The 20,047-nt window shown below is 37.7% G+C and overlaps 1 long non-coding RNA gene across 2 annotated transcripts; it reads right to left on the bottom strand.

Moving 5' to 3' along the window:
- Window positions 1–220: 220 nt before the first annotated feature.
- Window positions 221–19,606, bottom strand: LOC139358569 (uncharacterized). Of its 2 annotated transcripts, XR_011613720.1 has the most exons (4): window positions 19,525–19,606; window positions 15,038–15,141; window positions 2,555–2,687; window positions 221–1,303 (listed from the first exon to the last, which is right to left on the bottom strand). It is a non-coding gene; the product is annotated as an uncharacterized lncRNA (long non-coding RNA). The 2 variants fall into 2 exon arrangements; XR_011613719.1 differs by lacking the exon at window positions 221–1,303 and having other exon boundaries at window positions 1,663–2,687.
- Between the last annotated feature and the right edge of the window lie 441 nt (window positions 19,607–20,047).

Here is a 20,047-nt window from a genome sequence, read left to right as displayed (position 1 = left end):
AGCATAGAAGATGAGGCTGGAGGGAGGGGCCTGGGCTGTAACATGGCCAGGATAGCAGTGGGGAGCCATTGGAGATGTTTGAGCAGAGGAGTGACAGGGCCAGATTCGAGTTTTGGAAAGATAACATCTTGAGTCATTAAACAGATTTCTAGAATTTCAGATTTATTTATTTATTTACTTAGAGACTCACTTCACTCTGTCACCCCGGCTGTAGTGCAGTGGTGCAATCTCTGCTCACTGCAGTCACTCAAGACCAGGAGATTCTCATGCCTCAGCCTCCTGAGTAGCTAGGACTACGGGTGTACACCACCACACCTGGCTAATTTTTGTATTTTTAGTAGAGGCAGGGTTTCGCCATGTTGGCCAGGCTGGTCTCGAACTCCTGGCCTCATGTGATCCACCCGCCTTGGCCTCCCAAAGTACTGGGATTACAGGCGTGAGCCACTACGCCTTGCCGGATTTTGGATTCTTGATACGTAACATCAACCACTCTCCAGAGTTTGGCCAGCTTCATGCTCCATCAGTGGTCTCACCATAGACCTTCTAATCTTGATTGTGTTGACGGGTGTCTATTTTCTAATGGTGTTTGGTTTTTGAACCTGAATTTCTTTGAAAAAGGGAGAGTATGTGCATTTTCCCAGATGCCTAGTAGCCAACTGCAGTTCTCCATGTGTGCATTGTCCCCTGAGCTGGCAAGAAGATCCTACTAGGTGGTCTGCATGCCATGCCATCTCGGCCTTGCACCCTGGGGGCCCGAGTAACTAGCTCTCACCAACAGAAAGAGGTGTGATGGACATCACCTGAGCCCAGACTCTAAGACCTCTGTGTGCCCCCTCCGTGTCTCCTGTCTGCAGCTGTTGTCCACACCAAGGGTGGCCTACAGAGCGAAGTGAGGACCTTGGGACTTCCTCCAGGACAGCCCACGCTGTCCAAATCTCCCCCTGCTGCAGAGCTGCCGCCAGTCAAGCCCTTGTTTCTGGCTTTCCGTGCCCTATATAAACTTCCGCCAGGTTTGAGCCATCAGCATTCTGTGGTGGGTGTCGCTGCTGCGAGGTTGCCCTCATGCACGCAAACTCCTCACAGGTAAAGGTGATCTGCCCGTGGACATACTTGTTACAGAAGTTTCCCACCTGCTGTGTGCATCTTGCCTGCACGCAGTCACCATTCTTTGTGCAGTTGGTGCCTCCATCTGCTCCTGTGTGGTTTCTTCTTTTGGTTCCTTTATTATCTCTTTTGGTGCTGTTTCCCAGGGACTTAACTGCCAGAAGTTCGGTAAATCTTCAGCTCTCCAGTTCACCCTTTTCTATAGATTTAAACAGACATTGAACACTTCACCTAGCATTGGGGTGGAAGGAAGGTGCAGGCTCGGCCCCTGGCCCTGATCTGCAGTAACTTCGTGACTTTGGGCTAGGCCCTTCCAGATTTTATAGCCTCAGCTGCACAGAAAGGCACCTCCCTCATAGCAGGACCATGCCTAGTCCTTGAGGAATCAGGGGAAGGGTGTAATTTGTCTTCCTCCAGGACAGCCCACTCAGGCCGGGTGTTCCCTGCTGAATCTCCACATCTCACTGGGCCTGGCAGCGCTTCCTGACAAACAGTCTCACATTCAGGGCGCCCTTCTCGGCCAAACTGATCTCACACCCTTGAGAAACTCCAGAATGAGTCTGAGAAGCCTCACCGGGGCTGATACATCCCTCCAAGGTGGGGGTCAGGAGACTCCCTGGCCAGGAGTGGCTTCCCCTGAGCCAGCTCCAGGCTTTGCCAGGCCCCCTTGGAGCCTGCACCAACCGTGCCCACCAGGCATAGGCCAGCACCCATGGAGGCTGGTGGGTCTGTGAGCCCAGGATTAGGGGCCCACAGAGGCAGACCCAGGGGTCCCAGAGGTCACAGACAGGGCTGTCAGCTTCTCTCAGCCCATGCAACCTGGCCCTGGCCCACCAGGCCAATCCTGTGAGGGTGCGTACACCACCCCCATCCCCAGGGCCACACCCCACCTGGCTCCTGCCCCACGGGTGCCCCAGGGAGGTCTTTCTTTCTTCTCTGCCCACAATTCACCCTCTCCCTGAGCCCTCTTCCCTCACCTGGGATCTGATCTTTCCTCCTGGACACTCATCATGCCCACAGCTTGGTCACCTTCTCTGTGCTAGAGATCCTGCCAATCCCTAAGCCCCTTCCCCAGCCTCGGTCTCCCCATCCCGGGAGCAGGGCGGTGATGCCACCTTGTACATGCCTCTGTCTCCAGCCCTGGCTCTTCTCCAAAGTGTGATGCGGGTCTCCAGTGGCCTGAGACCTCCATCTCTCAGAGGCACCCCTCCCCTGGCAGTTCAGGCTTGGGAGCCACCTCTTTCACTCCCTGCCTGATCAGTTCAACCTCCTAAACCTCTATCTACTCTGAGCACTGCCGGGCCCTACTCCAGTGCTGACCCCTCCTCACCTGTCCTATTCCCAGCTCCCCAACTCACCTCGTCTCCATCCTGGCTGCCAAGACAGCATCTCATACACACATCTGACATTCCCCTCCTGTGCTCTAAAGCACGCCATAGCTCCCTAGTACCTGCAAGATCCAACCTGCAGGAATGTGGGCACTGGAACCTGGCAAGCACATCCACAGCAACAGTGGGCACCTCCCGCCAGGCCTCTCCACATGGGGCTGAATGGCACCCTCTCGCCCAGTCTTCTGACATGGCCTAGAAAGAGATTTCAGGTTGCTTGGTTTTATTTTTTGTTTTCAATACATTAAAAAATCAAATTTATATCAAGTATCTTCTGGGACCAAAGGGTCATAAAGTAAAAAATCAAATCAAAGGTGAGCTCTTGAAATGCACTAGTATGCAAAAACTAAACCACTTGCTCTTGAACAACTTTTGTTTCTGTTTTGTTTTGTTTGTTTGTTTGTTTGTTTTTGGTCCCCATAAAAGATAGGTGGATTTCAAGGTTAATTCTTGAATATTTTATAATTTTTGTTCTTTCGGAAAATAAGCTCTTCCGTGTTATTATTTATTTATTTGTTTGTTTATTTTTACTGGCTTTAAAGAACGCTATTGACTTCTTTATATTGGGCCCCCTTGTTGACCTCTGATTAGTGCTAACAGTTAACTGTTGGTTATTTGGGAAATTCAACATTAAACAACCATGTTATCATGAAAGACATAGTAATATGACTTTGCTTCCCTTGGTATTGCTCCTCGAAGCCTGATTTCTTTTTCCTGTCTTGTTGCATTGGCCAGGACTTCCAGGGTGATATGGAAGAGTAACTAAGAGCAGCCACCCAGTGCCTCCTAACCTTAGAGGGAGGTCAGGGGCAGTCTCCTTGTGATGCCGGCCACAGGTGTGAGAAAGATAGTCATAGGAAAATGCCCTCTCGTTCTTATTCTCTGCTTTTAAAAATCTTTAAATCTTTAAATCATGGGTATAGTAAATGTTATCAAATGCCATATTCTACATCAATATAATGATTACAATTTTTTTTTTTTGAGACAAGGTCTCACTGTGTCGCCCAGGCTCGAGGGCAGTGGTGTCATCTCGGCTCACTGCAGCCTCAACCTGTTGGGCTCAAGTGATCCTCCCACATCAGTCTCCAAGTAGCCAAGACCACAGGCATTTGAAAGTGGACCCCTATCTCTCACCATAGATAAAAATTCACTCAAGACATATTAAAGACTTACATGTAAGACCTAAAACTATAATAGAAGAACATCTAAGAATAACTGTTCTGGATATTGGCCAAGGCACATAATTTATGACTAGGACTTCAAAAGCAAATGTAACAAAAACAAAAATGGACAAATTGGACTTAAACTAAAGAGTTTCTGCAAAGCAAAATAAATAAATAAATAAAGTAAATAAGCAATTTACAGAATGGGAGAATTTGCAGATTATGAATCCAACCAAGATCGAATAGCCAGACTCTATAAGGAACTCAAACAATTCAACAAGAAAAAAACAAATAACCTCATTAAAAATTGAGCAAAGGAAATGAACAGAGATTTCTCAAAGGAAGACAAACAAGCAGCCAAGAAACACACAAAAAAAGCTCAACATAACTAATCATCAGAGAAATGCAGATTGAAGCCACAGTGATATACCATCTTACGCCAGTCATAATAGCTATTATTTGTCAAAAAATTACAAGTGTTGGTGAGGATACAGAGAAAAGGGAACAGTCATATACTATTGGTCATAACATAAATTTGTACAATCTCTTTGGAGAACTGTATGGACATTTCTCAGAGAACTAAAAATAGAATTATCATTCAACATAGCAATTTGAATCCTGTGTATCTATGAAAGGAAAAAAAATCATTTTATCAAAAAGAAACCTGTACTTGTACTTTATGGCAGCACTATTTATAACAGTAAAGTCATAGAATCAACTTAAGTGACCTTCAACAGAGGACTGAATAAAGAAAGTAGACAAGCAGAACCAAGTTATGACTATGTAATGAAATATATTACTGTTTTAAAATATCCATCTGTCTGTAAATGTATATGAATACATGTGTGTCTGTGTGTGGAGGTTTGTTGCACAAGATATAATTTATAAGGAGTCAAATAATATAGTGCAGAATTTATGAACTTTAAAAAGTCATCTTAAAGGACTTACAAGAAAAACCAAGAACATAATTCAAATGAAAAATACTAAAAGTATTTTTAAGGAAATAATGGAAAACATGGCAAAATTAGGAAAGTAGCCTTTCCATAAATGGGTAGGAATGTTCACAGAAGAAACTGCAAGAAGCTAGAAATAAAATATTTCGCATGAACTTAGGTAAAACTATCAATTGTAGTACATTCTCTAATGCCTTAAAGAATCACAATATCACTGGACAGATCATAAGTACTTGGAGATCTCTAAAAAGTGTATAATAGTGGAAAATGTTATCATATTTATGTTGCCTTAAGTGAATAACCAGTTGTTACTATATGTTGCATATTTGCTTTTCTAAATACACACACACTAATACACACTAACACATTATGTGAGCTCTTGTGCCTTGTAAAATAGATTTTGTTGTTATTCCTTATAAACGACATACAGAGGCACTGAAGGATGGGAAGTCTCAGATTATAACACAGGAAAGAGGTCCATAATTTGGGAAGCCCTTTTGGTAATGTGTGCAACCTAAAAAAAGAATTTAAAAGAGAGAAACTATAGTACTTGCTTAAAGAGAAAGAAAAATGATCAAATGAAAGATGCAATTGCTTTACCAAAAAAGTCAACAAACATCAGAAAAGGGTTTCAAACAGAAGAAGCCTCATTTAAAAGTATATTTTGTCTTATTTATTTTTGAAAGTCTTTGAATATTATTATTTCTTCTTTTTTTTTTATAACTTTGTATAGATGTGTTTGTTTTCAGTTGTGGTATCAGGGTATATGCATCCTATGAAAAATAAAATTATTGTTCTCAGTTTTCCACTCCTCAACTCTGAGGAACAGTAATACACATATACACTGATTCTGGGAAACAGTGACACACATATGTGTGGGTGTATATGTGGGCTCTATATATCGTACATATAATCTTCACCATGTAACATAACACTGCCCCAGTAGATGTAAAATATATGTTACTGACAGACTCAGGCTGACACATTGAGCTAGGCCATGTGACATGATTTGACAAATCAAATAGTAGTGAATAAATGGGAACAAAGCCTTTAAATGTGCTTGGAGATCTTGTCTGCACACTTGTGCTTCTATTATTTGCTATAAAAAAAACACACCTTGGGTCATTTTTGGACCATGAGAATGGGAAGACAGATGAAGTTTAACAATACCTTGAATTTAAGCTGCTCTATCTCACTTGCAAAACCACAGGCCAAATGATTGGTTACTTCTGTAAGCCATTGAGATTTTATAAATTGCTAGTTACATATTATTATTGCACTGATATTTGACTAAGGGTCATGGATGGTCTTTAAGGGGACAAATTGTGTTTAATCTGCACTGGTCTATGCAAGACACTTCTGTTATTTTAGTGATTTATTTATATTCATTTATTTATTATCTATTTTCTTTTTATTTTAGTTTGTTTATTGTTATTCCCAATTCCCTACAACCTAAAGACCACTATTCCTAGATGTTTTATATATGTTCATTTATTTTATATATTTTAACAATAAATTTAATACTCTTGTATGTCTACAAAATTAATTTTCATGTTTACTATTTTGTATATCTTATTATATTATTTGCTTTTTCCTCAGTACCATATATGAGTATACACATACACACACACACACGCACACACATATATATATATATTTCATTCATATTGTTCTGTGTATATCTGATATATTGCTTCAAACTGCTTTATAGTATCCTATATTGTGCCCCCAGGGTATTTTACATATTCTCCATCATCCCTATGATAAATAGGACATTTACATGCAAATCATCACCTAAATTTTACCAGATCAAATGTTTAATATGTAAAAGATTTTTCTTACTACAGAAGAGTATGATTTTCTTGGTAGTGTATTTTAATATTCTTTGTATGCTAAAATTTCCACATACATAACTTGTTTTTGAGGAAAAGTGATATCTAAAGAAATATAGACAATGAACAATGTCCTGTGTGTTACATAATAGGCCCTATAAGAGTAGGGTAGAGTTAATTGCCTTCATTCAAGAGAAAGAACGATAAGAAATAATCTGAAATAATTCATTGGTTAAAATTTTTAGTCTATTATTTTAAGTAGTCCTTGATACACATAAATAAAATGACATTCATAAAACAATCCTTATATTTATAAAGCAAACTGTACAAGTCTGTTCTCACATTGCTATAAAGAACTACCTGAGACTGGCTAATTTATAAAAAAAGAGAGGGGCAGTTAATTGGCACCCAGTTCCACAGGCAGTACAGAAAGCATGGCTGGGGAGGACTCAGAAAACTTAAAATCATGGTAGGAGATGAAGGGGAAGCAGGTTCATCCTACATGACTGGGGCAGGAGGAAGAAGCACACATTTACACAACAGTATATGAGAACTCAGTCACTGCCAGAAGAAAGTGACAGGGGACTCACTCCCATGATCTAATGTTAAACATTGGGGTTTACAATTTGACATGAGATTTGCATGGGGACACAAATTCAAACCATATTATTCTGCCCCTGGCCCCTCCCAGATCTCATGTCTTTCTCACATTGCGAAATACAAACTTCCCTTCTAAACAGTCTCCCAAATTTTAACTCATTTCAACAGTAACTCAAAATTCCACTGTCCAAATTCTCATCTGAGACATGGCAAGTCCTTTCTGCCTAGGAGCCTATAACATCAAAAACAAGTTAGTTACTTCCAAGAGCACAATGGGGGTACAGGCATTGGGTAAATATACCCATTTCCAAAGTGAGAAATCTGCCAAAACCAAGGGACTACAGGCCCCATGCAAGTCTAAAACCCAGCAAGGCAGTCATTAAACCTTGAAGATCCAAAGTAATATCTTTTGAATCCATGTCTTACATTCAGGCCTCAATGATGTAAGCAATGGGCTCTCAATATCTGGGGTATCTCTATCCCTGTGGCTCTGCAGGGTACAGCCCCTTCAGCTATTTTTATGGGCTTGCATTCAGTGTATGTGGCTTTTCCAGGTGCACAATGAAAGCTTTCAATGGATCTACCATTCTGGGATCTGGAAGATGGTGGCTCTATTCTTATGGCTCCAACAGATGATGCCCCAGTGGGGACTCTGTGTGGGGACTCACACCCCACATATCCCCTCTGCACTGTCCCAGTTGAGGTTCTCCATGAAGGTTCTACTCCTTCAGCAGACTTCTGCCTGGACATCTAGGCATTCCCATACATCCTTTGAAATCTAGGTGGAGGCTTTCAAGGCTCAACTCTTGCCCTCAGTGCATACACAAGCTTAATATCAAATGGAAGTTGCCAAAGTGTAGGGCTTTCACACTCTGCAGCAGCAGTCCGAAATGTATCTGGGGCCTTAGTCAAGGATGAAGCTGGAGTGGCTGGCATGCAGGGAGAAGTGTCCCTATGCTGCGCAGTGCAGCAGGGCCTTGGGCCCGGCCCTTGAAACCATTCTTCCCTCCTAAGCCTCCAGGCCTGTGATGGGAGGGGCTATGCTGAAGGTCTCTGAAATGCCTTCAAGGCATTTTCCCCATTGTCTTGGCTATTAACATGTGGGGCTCCTCTTTACTTTTGCAAATTTTGGCAGTCAGCTAGAATTCCTCTCCAGAAAGTGGGTTTTTATTTGCTAACTCATGGTCAGGCTGCAAATTTTCCAAACTTTTATCCTCTGTTTCCCTTTTAAATATATATTCCAGTTTCAGATCATCTCTTTGTTCAGGCATATGAGCATACACGGTAAGAACATATCTTACACTGTAAGAACATATCAGGACATATCTTGAACTCTTTGCTGCTTAAAAATTTCTTCTGCCAGATACCCTAAATCATCTCTTTCAAAATCAAAGTTCCACAGATCCCTAGGGCAGGGCCACAATGCCTTCAACTTCTTTACTAAAGCATAACAAAAGTTACCTTTTCTCTCATTCACTTCAAGTTCCTCATTTCCAACTGAGACCACCTCAAGCCTGGATTTCCTTATCCATATTACTATCAACAACTTGGCTACTACAGCTTAAAAAGTCTCTAGGACATTCCAAACTTTCCCTTTTCTTTCTGCCTTCTTCTGATCCCTCCAAACTGTTCCAACCTCTGCCCATTATCTAGTACCAAAGTCGCTTCCATGTTTTCAGGTATCTTTATATAGCAGTGCTCCACTTCTCAGTACCAATTTTCTATATTAATCCATTCCCAAATGGCTATAAAGAACTACCTGAGACTGGTTAATTTATAAAGAAAATAGGTTTATTTGGATTATGGTTATGTGGGCTTTACTGCAAGCATGGCTGGGGAGGACTCAAGATACAGTCATGGTAGAAGGGGGAAGCAGGCACATCCTACATGGCTGGAGAAGGAGGAAGAGGTGAAAGGGGAGGTGCTACACAGTTTTAAACAAACAGATCTCCTGAGAACTCACTCACTATCATGAGAACAGCAAGGGGGAAATCTGTCCCCATGATACAATCACCTCCCACCAGACCCCTCCTCAAACATTGGGGGTAACAATTCTATATGAGATTTGGGCAGGGATACAAATCCAAACCATATCACGTAACAACTTTATTTGCCTTTGTGCTTTCATATGTTGCTTTATGTAAAACACAGTTTTGAGTTGTAATACCAAAGAAGGAAAAGCTTTGACTTTCTTTCCTACCACCAAATAGATAAACCTTTTTTAGCTTGCTCAGTTCAAGTTTTGGCATAACTCTTACTAACACATCACAAACAATTTAGTTCAGTTTTGTCTTGGATTAATTACACTGTAATACTGATAACTATTAGTCAGACAAGAACGAGAGAAACAAAAGCTACCAAAATCCAATAGTATTTTCTAATCAGGTAGTGCGAAGCATATAATGCTTATGTGAAAGGGACTTATTGAAATTTCATGTTTTATTCCTAAATGCCTCAGAGGTTTTACATGAAGGAAAAGTTATCAAAAGTTACGAAAAAATAAATCTTCTTAACTCCAGAAATTATTGATTGCACAACCTTATGTTTTATAATCAAGACTGGAAGAGCAAAGGCAAATTTAAAGGGTTCATTTCTAGGAGTTTTATTTAAATGACAATAGCAGTTTTGAAGGATACTGCAACTTAGCAACATTTTTTTTTTTTCTGTGAATGGGGTTTTCTTTTAAGTTGGAGTTAAGAAAATGTCACATTCAATATTTAAAATTTCTTATTTTGATCTTTATATTACATTGTTAGAATTTTTACCATCTATCATTTTTATTTTAAATATTAACATGGTTAAAATTGTCATTCTCAGAAAAATAACTGAGAATGTTTAAGGTGAAAGCCAGTGATGAATGTTACCATTAAAAATAAATTCCTATATGGGGCTTCTTTCAATTACTATGTGTATAGAAAGATACCATAACGCAAAACAGCAGCAGTATTATGTACCATAAACATAAGATGCTCTGATACTTAGGAAACATCTATACCACAAGTTGCTCTTCTAAAAGCTCAGTTCTAATGAGATATTTTTAGTAGGCATAATTCTATCCCTCTCATGCCTCCTGCACTTCTGGTCACATATGAATCTCTGAAACTTGGGAACATGTTCCCTTACAGGGCTAAAGAGACATTGTGAATGTGATTAAATTAAGACTTTGAGATGTGAAGTTTATCCTGGATTATCTGGGTGCCCCAGTGTAATCACAAAGTTCTTAAAAGAAGTGGCCAGGTGTTTTAGAGTCAGAGAAAGAGATGTGATGTAAGAAATAGAGGTCACAGAGGAAAGGTCATAAGACAAGGAATGTAGGTGGCCCCTTCTGGAAAAGCCAAAGCAGAATGTTCCCTAAAGCATCCAGAAGGAACACACCAATGCCAATACCTAGATTTTAGGAGTTAGGACCTACAGAAGTGTAAGATGAATAAATTTTTGTTGTTTTTAAGTCTTTACTTTGGTGTTAATTTGTTAAAGTATATTTAGTATTTAAAAATGCCATCAAATGCCACTTTGGTGATATTGTTAAATACAAAAATGACTCTGTATTTAAGAACAAGAAGTTTGTATAAATATTAGGGCTAGATGTATAAAAAGACTTTAAACAAATATGATTTTTTAATTCTAAAAGGTTTTAGTTCAGGAAATTCTATTAGCTAGGTTGGAAGTTCTAATTTCTCCTGATTTATTTTTGTCTCAAGAGAGGTCTATATTTGTTCCTAGTTAAATTCTGTGATAAGTTCTTACAATGCGGCTTTCTAGTTTTTTCCTATCAAGTGGTGATGTCTACTTCCCTATACGGTGAGTATTGTTTGACTAACAGAAATGTGGTGGAACTCTGTCTTTGGCATAAAAAGAAACTTAGGTAAACATCGTAGAGCTTTATGGAGCAGAGATGAGGAATTGCAGCTAATACCAGCCTACATCAGTTGGTCTCAAGTCAACACTTCTAACAGACTGTTAATGCAAGAGGACACTTACCTGAAATCACTCAACACCAGAACAATGATCTCCAACTAATCCTCGATTAAACTACCAACCTACAGAATCCTGAGTAAGCTCATTGTTATTTTAACTCATAGAAACCAGTGGGTTTCATACAGAGCAGTAACTAAATAATACACATGTATTGCCATAAAAACCACAGGCCTTTTTAGTGTTAGGGATTTAGACACCCAAGATTCCAAGTTGACTGAGAAAAGAGTGTATTTCCCAAGGATAGCATTGTCCCAATACGTACCACAGATGTGACCTTACAGTGCTGGTTGCCAGGAAGCAGACATTATTTTGTGAAAAAGCAGCGTTAGTATGATAAGCCTCTTACATGTCAAGTATGTTTGTTGCACAACTTATCCCATCTTTAATTTTAAATGTGTAGACATAGATATAGGTATAACTTATAAATATGCTATGGCAAGAATGTCCAACTTTGATCAAAATCTTACTATTTGTTAGGCATTATCCTAAGGCGTCCTTAACAGGTTTTAAGTTTTTTGTTGTTGTTTATTTATTTATTTGAGATGGAGTCTCGTTCTGTCGCCCAGGCCGGAGTGCAGTGGTGCGATCTTGGCTCACTGCAATGTCCGCCTTCCAGGTTCAATGATTCTCCTGCCTCAGCCTCCTGAGTAGGTGAGATTACAGGCATCTGCCACTATGCCTAGCTATTTTTTTTGGATTTTTAGTAGAGATGGGATTTCGCCATTTTGGTCAGGCTTGTCTCAAACTCCTGACCTCAGGTTATCCGTCCGCCTTGGTCTCCCAAAGTGCCGATATTACAGATGTGAGCCACCTCACCTGGTCAAGCAATTTTAATGCTTCCATCCCTTGGACTAATTCTTGCATTCGAGCACTATATTAGACTGAAATATTTTTTATTCAAAGGTTATTTAAGTTCTTATACTCCATTTTTTTTTACCTTCTGGGGATTAAAAGCAGTCAGGTACTCTAATGCAACAAGTCTCTACGTGTTTAGCCTATCTTTACTCTCTCATTCCTGTGTGAAATCTGGCCTTCCTCCTCACCCCCCAGCTTATCTCTTGCTGATGATATTTTGTCAAATGCAGCCAGTAGTAACCAACACAGTCCATAAAATTTGATTTCCAACATTTATCCCAAAAGTTTTAGATTCAGTGGACATATACGATACTTGCAAATTTATCTGAAAACAAAAATACTATATATTTTTGATACAGAGCTAAAAAGAAATTATTTAGGCAGTTAGTGAGGGTAAGAGAGTCTTCGACAAGGTATCCCTTTTAATAAAAAGCAGCTCCCAAATCATTTCTTTTCTAACAAAACCAGCCTAAAAAATCAAGCTGCAGACATAAATAAGCAAACTGGAAACTTGCACAAGTGAATGCCAGGAGCTGTGCCAATAGAAAAGGGCTACCTAGCAGCCAGGCATATCCAATACTGAAGCTCCATCTTCCCTTTTCTTTGTCACCATGTGTGCAATAAGGAACAGACATGGCATCTGCCAGGTAGAAAACACATCTACATAGTAAAAGATTATGGTAGGATGGCCAGCTTCTTTGAGCACTATGTAAATGACACACCTGGTCCAACCAATCTTTTGTCTTATGTAAATCAGACACCAACTCCTCAAGCTCATCTATAAAACCATTGGCATCTCGCCATAAACCAAAGAACCAGTTCTCTTCTTCTGCACAAGAGAGCGTTCCTCTTTCTTTCGCCTATTAAACTTCTGGTCACTCACTTATTATACTTTAGCTCATTCCTTGCATGTCTGTGTTCACGATTTCCTTGGACAAACTTCAGATATTCACCTCAGACAACACAGCCATTTCATTGTGTCACGGTATTGCACTAAAACAAACATTTTTACACCTCAATGCTCATTTTCCTTGCTGCTTATCTCCTACTAAGTAAGCCAATATTTAAGGCTAGACATGATACAAAACTCTTTTGTCGATAGAATATCAGTATTGCTAGTTATGGTCCTGCTAACTAAAAGAGTGCTGAAAAGTATAGACATTTATATCCCCGGGTTGCAAAAAGAAACATCAGTGCTCACAAGTAATGTCTACCAAAATATCTCTATGTTAAGACATATTTGGTTAATGTTTCTGATTGATAGATAAAGCTTTGCAAAACTCAAATAAAAATAATTTTAAAAAATCAGACCTGTAAAAATTCTGGTTATTTAGTGAATGAATTATGAGGTTTATTGATTTTTCAACATAGTCCAAACATTTGCTAGTATATATAATATACTAGATTTCTGCAATAAGTATTTTTATGAATACATTTCCAGCAGGAAATAAAAACAGAGACTTAGTGTCATACTCAAATATACAAATATGTGCCATTATTTCATTTTATGTATATATATATATTACTATACAAAATATGTCTTATTTTAGCTCTTTGTGTCTATTTGTGCTTCTCTGAATTTCTTGGAATAATGGGCAATTTTAAGCTGGTATTCAGGAGAAAGATTAGTCAAATACAATGGCATATAGTTCCAGATGTCTTGTCCCAGGGGGTGTTGGATCTGACTGCAGCACATAAGGAGCACAGCTAGGAGCTCTATGCATCATTTATGCTGGGTTTTATTTACGAAGACCAGACTGAACTTCTGAGTGATCCTATTGAATAGAATTTCAAGAATTTTCTAACATCTGCTCAAGGAAATTTGCATAGGTACCAGATGTGATAACCAGCAGAGAATGCTTCAGACTCTTTAGATTTTTTAAACTAGATTTTGTACAATGTTCCCTATCCAAACTACCAGTCCTGCTTCACCGCTCTTGTACTCAAAAGGTAAATTCTTTTTCTTCTATTATTTCCAAGAACAGTAGAATTAGCTAGGAAGAAAAAAGTACTATAAAGTTACTATAAAGTTACTTGAAGCTAAGAGAAAATTTTTAAAACAGAAACCAAAGGTATATATATTTTAAAGAGGTTAGATATTATAAGTTTTAGTAAGACTTAGCCAAAAAAATTTGGTGTGTTTTTATGACTAAGAAATATTTTATGACTTACTAAATTAAATGCACTCATTTAAATGGATTAGAACCATGTTGCTTAAAATATTAAAATAAAAATATGATTGGTGCAGACTGAATTTGATGCCACTGTTTGCATAACAATGACATGAAATGTCACATTTTGTGAAAACATGACCTGCAACATTTTCAGTTTAGTTCTAATTATCTTACTTTGGGATATTTGGCAAAAAATAAAAAATAAAAATACTTCAGATTAGAGGAATCAGTTTCTTATTTTACTGATTTTCTTACCACTTTGATATGGTTAGGTGTAAAGTAGAAATAAACTTCCAAAGCTTGAATTATATTTACATAGATTTTCTAAAACAGTCACACACCACATGCATCAAATTACAAATGTGAATAATTCGCTTTACCAGGAGGACTCTTTATTTTTATGGTTCTTTCATAATCAGAATTATTTATTAAATTTATAAATATTCCAATACTTTATTTTCTGTTATTTTTATAAGCGTTCTGAGAGCATATATAGTTTCATAAAGTGAAAAATAATGGACCAGCAGCAATGGAAGCATTTCATGTTCCAACTCAAAAAATTGTCTGTACTAAAAATCCTTTTCAGTATCATTTTTTTTCTAACATCTAAGTAGATTATCTCAATGGTATATAATAGAGAATAACATAAATGTAGTTGGATTTCCTATCTGTTAGATTTTTAAAAGATAAAGGTATGGCAACCGCTAATGTTCGTATAAAACTCAGCACTTTAATGGAACATTTTCCCATATAAAGGACAAACCTATGCATTATATGAACATTTTCAAAATTTGAGACTTGGAATGTAAAATTACAATGTTACATGTTGTAATAATATTTTGTAAAAGTCATAAAAAGAACGCACACAATATTGTGTATATACAAAATTTCACATGAAAATTTGTGCTTATGAATGACTATAATTTACTTTAAAAAAATATCAATCTTTCAGGAATACACTATGTATACAGGGAGCAGAGTATTACATACCCAAAATGTCCTGAGATATACTTCATATCCCATCCAGGATTTTAAATGCTAAGATCAACAGAATTGGTTTTATTCAATATGTTCAGCTTTCCAGGAACTTGTTTCTTTAAAAAAAAAAAAAAAAAAAGTGGTAAATTACATTTAACATAAAATGTACCTTCTCAGTCATTTTCAAGTGTAGAGTTCAGTAGTGTTAAGTATATTCACATTGTTGTTGCAAGGAATCTCAAGAACTCTTTCATCTTATAAAACTGAAATTCTATATCCATTAGACAATTCCCCATTTGTCTCTTCCCTCAGCCTTTGTCAACTACTGTTCTGCTTTGTTCCTATAAATTTGACTACGCAGATGCCTCCTATATGTGGACTCACACACTATTTGTCTTTCTGCAACTGGTTTACCTCACTTAGAATAGTGTCCTCAAGGTTCATCTATGTTGTCAAATGTGTTAGAATGTCCTTTTAATCCTGAGTAATATTCCATTGTATGTGTATATCACATTTTATTCATTAATACATCGATGGATCTTGGGTGGATTTTGTATTTCTGTTACCGTGAATATTGCTGCTCTGAACACTGATGTGTAAATATCACTTTGAGATCTTATTTTCAATTATGTTGCGTATGTAACCAGAAGTAGAATTGCTGCATCATTTTGTTCTTCATTTTTTAATGTTTTGAAGAGCAGTTTTTATAGTAGCTGTACCAGTTTATATTTTGGGCAAAAGTGCACAAAGTTTCCAATTCCTTCACATCTTCATCAACACTTTTTTTTTTCTTTTTTTTGAGAAAGAATCTCCCTCTGTTGCCCAGACTGGAGTGCAGTGCTGAAATCTCAGCTCATTGCAACCTCCACCTCCCAAGTTTAAGCGATTTTCCTGCGTCAGCCTCCTGAGTACTTGGGACTACAGGTGTGTGACACCATGCCTGGCTAGATTTTTGTATTTTTAGTAGAGACAGGGTTTCACCATATTGGCCAGGCTTGTCTTGAACTCTTAACCTTGTGATCTGTCTGCCTCAGCCGCCCAAAGTGCTGGGATTACAGGTGTGAGTCACCGTACCCGGCCCACTTTTTTTTTTTTTTGAGAGTAGCTGTCCTAATAGGTGTGAGGTGGTAGTTCAGTGTCCTTTTGATCTGTGGTTCCCTAGTGATGAATTATGTCCAGCAGTTTTCTGTATGCTTGCATCTGACCCCCATGCATTTATTGAATTTGGAAAATTTCTCATTCTTGCTTTTAATCTGATATGTAATTGAAATTTTTTTTTCTCTCTCTCACTCCATATAGGAGATGTGTTCTCCTGTATGGAGAACAGTTTTCAGCCTCCAACATACTTATTTTTTTCATCCCACCAATATTTCTATTTAGATGAGCTTGAATTTTCTCCATATTAAAAACAGCTCATTTGAATGCAACATTTTATTTTCTTCAGTTGTATGCTTATTATACACAAAATTTAAAATCAGAAATATTAGCATAATTATTTTCTTCCTCAATAGACTTGTGTAGTTATGGCTTCAGATTTAGTGTTTATTTAATAATGTGATAATTGTTAATTTCCTCACCAAAAGACAATTCCCTCATGCATCATAGAAAGCTATGTCTACTCATCACCTACCATTTCTCCTAGAGATAATGTGACATAATTTTAGCTCTCTTTGGATTGAGCTTGGGCCTTTTGCCAAGTTTCTTCTTCTTCATTAATATTATCACAATCCCTCTCCTCAGAAGAGAACAATGCAATGATGCAATTTCTACTGGGAATTTGAATTATGCCATTCCTAATCAATTCTCTGTCTCCATCTCTCTTGGGGTAATCAATAGTATATATACACACACATACTATATACACACACACATATATATATTAAGTTAATATATATATAAATTAAGCACGTGTGTGTGTGTACCTTATAACTTTAACTTTTATTTTTATCTCTTGAAAACATTTTTGAAAAACTTAAAGACTTGAAAAAAATGTTTTAGTGTTATGAGTTACCATAAAAAAATAAATTTCCAAATTTCTGAGTACACTTTTCCCCATTTCATCAATGTAGGTTTTCAAAATGTTACTTTTTGTGTACCACATATATCATTTTGTAACATCATATTTTGAGACTATTTACTATTGTCTCATACAAAATTATATTTGTGTAATATAATGTAATAATTTTTAGTCTTTTACATTTTATTTTATCATGAGGAAAACTTCTTCACTGGTAGAACATATATTACGAATTTAGAAAAGCAAATTTTGTAGACCTACATGATTCCTTCAAGATTTGTGTGTGTGTGTGTGTATGTACATATATAGAGAGTAACTTGCTAGCCAATAAAAGAGACCATGGCAAAAAAAATATTTGAAATCAATCTTGTGTGTATGTGTGAGTGTGTGTGTGTGTGTGTGTGTGTATGTTAGTTTTTCCTAGATTGCACTGACATCATCATGCTGGTAATGAAATATACTTCCATATATATATAAATCATAAAGAAAAAATAAACACAGGTAGAATTTGTACAACTGGATATCTCAGTTTAAAAAACATTACTAATATCTGTTGTAGAGGTTGGTGTATATGTTTCTGTATGTATGCGTAAAAGTATGTATTGCTATAATCCAAAATGAATTCCTTCACAATAGTAAGCTTTAGAACCACTGTATAGAAATTTTGTTTATTTAATTAGCTTATATATACTGAATATGATTTTTTTTTTTTTTTTTTTTTTTTGAGACGGAGTCTTGCTCTGTCGCCCAGGCTGGAGTGCAGTGGCCGGATCTCAGCTCACTGCAAGCTCCGCCTCCCAGGTTTACGCCATTCTCCTGCCTCAGCCTCCGGAGTAGCTGGGACTACAGGCGCCCGCCACCTCGCCCGGCTAGTTTTTTGTATTTTTTAGTAGAGACAGGGTTTCACCGTGTTAGCCAGGATGGTCTCGATCTCCTGACCTCGTGATCCGCCCGTCTCGGCCTCCCAAAGTGCTGGGATTACAGGCGTGAGCCACCGCGCCCGGCCCGAATATGATTAATGAAGCAAACAAAACAGAAAAAAAAAAACACTCTGGATTAGAAATTTCTTATTAAAGTTAGAGTCACTAATAGACTCCCATGACTACAATTAAATGTAAAAGAAGTCAGTTGTACATACATATATGTGGCCAAAGTGGCAGCTGATAAATAAAAACCGGTTAGGAAAATAATGAAAGCTGTGTCTTTCAGAAATGACACAGTAACTAGCATGCATATTTCCCACCAATCTCATACAGAGTTAGCAGATTATGTGGGACAAAATATATCTTCTGTATTCCTAGCTGAAAATTAATGGAAAAATAAACCTGTAATCATCACATATTAAGTTCGAAAAGCAAACAGTCTTAGCACTATGCTAAATGAATGTTAGTATACGAAATTCAAATTTAATGTATTTTCAAAATTTGAGTTTGTCTGTTGTTTTCCATGTGAAAAAATTAACAGAAATGAGACAAATTATCATCAAATGATCTTGGTTTTACTTAATTCCAATGGTTCTCTATAAAAATATGATTATAAATGCATTAAACCATCATTATAAAAAAAATTTCTATACCATGAAGTACCAAGAGGGTTAAGGATTAGATAATAGCCCCATTAACTGTATTAAGATTTAATATCTGGCCGGGCGCGGTGGCTCAAGCCTGTAATCCCAGCACTTTGGGAGGCCGAGGCGGGCGGATCACAAGGTCAGGAGATCGAGACCACAGTGAAACCCCGTCTCTACTAAAAATACAAAAAATTAGCCGGGCGCGGTGGCGGGCGCCTGTAGTCCTAGCTACTCAGGAGGCTGAGGCAGGAGAATGGCGTGAACCCAGGAGGCGGAGCTTGCAGTGAGCCGAGATCGCGCCACTGCACTCCAGCCTGGGCAACAGCGTGAGACTCCGTCTCAAAAAAAAAAAAAAAAAAAAAGATTTAATATCTGTAATTTTCACTTTGGGTCTATCTATCATCTATCTTCTTGTTATTTTCTCAGTTCTTTCCAATAAGACTTTTGTTATGAATCAACTAAAATTCAATTGAATAATCACATTACATGAAATTATGTTTTATATGTAACATAATAACATTTTAATATTAATTTGTTTGCAGTTAAATAATAAATTTATTTATTGTCTATATCAATAAGCATGTTACCAGCTAGGGTTCAAGAAAAAATTAAGCACGTATTTTTAAAAAGTGTGTGAATATGAAGTTAGGTTTTCTCAATCCCAAAGAAAACAATGGGACGATTCCTTAAGAAAAATTGTACTTATATTACCAATCTGACTCAAAAAATGTAAGCATGAATATGTAATCTCTAAAAGGGTAGCACTTAGTAGTTTTCATGAATTTGAACTCCTAACAAAATCACCCCTAAAATTCATAATGCAAAAAAATAAAAGATCAATTCTAAGTCCTCAGGATAACCTGCTGCCAGTACTTGAAACAGGTGATCACTTTATCCTTCTTGAAAAAGTGCCTTTTCCTTGATTTGGGGGACATTTCCTTTTCAGATTTTTAACTTACTTCCCTGGTAGATACTCGTCAGAACTCTTTGCTAGATTCTGTTAATTTTCCCAACCGTTGAATGTTGTTGATTCCGTGGCCACAGTATTTGCTCCCCTATTCCCTACCAAAGTTCTCACTGACTTCCTTTTAATGTGCCCTGGAAACTGACAGATTTGTAGCTTCAAGCAGAAAATTCAGGCACAGTTTCCTACATCCTGATGATTTTTTTTTCTTCCTGGATCCACAAAGGGTTTATTTATTCAAACTCGCCACATGGGGGCACATTCGTTCCCCATCACCACGACTCAAATTGGTGACATTTTAATTTGCAGGCAATTACCTCTACAAACATTACCCTTCATTAGAAATAAAAATTGAAATGTTCAAAGCATCTTGCAGGCCAAAGAGCTAAGCAAGATCCTCACTCAAGCACTCAAGAGTTCTTTTGTTTGTTTTGTTTTCTGAGAACAACTTAGGAGGAAGAAACAACTTTG

This window comes from Macaca nemestrina, chromosome 15 (genome assembly GCF_043159975.1).
Source record: "Macaca nemestrina isolate mMacNem1 chromosome 15, mMacNem.hap1, whole genome shotgun sequence".
NCBI lineage: Eukaryota > Metazoa > Chordata > Mammalia > Primates > Cercopithecidae > Macaca > Macaca nemestrina.
This window is presented reverse-complemented; position numbering and strand designations above follow the sequence as displayed.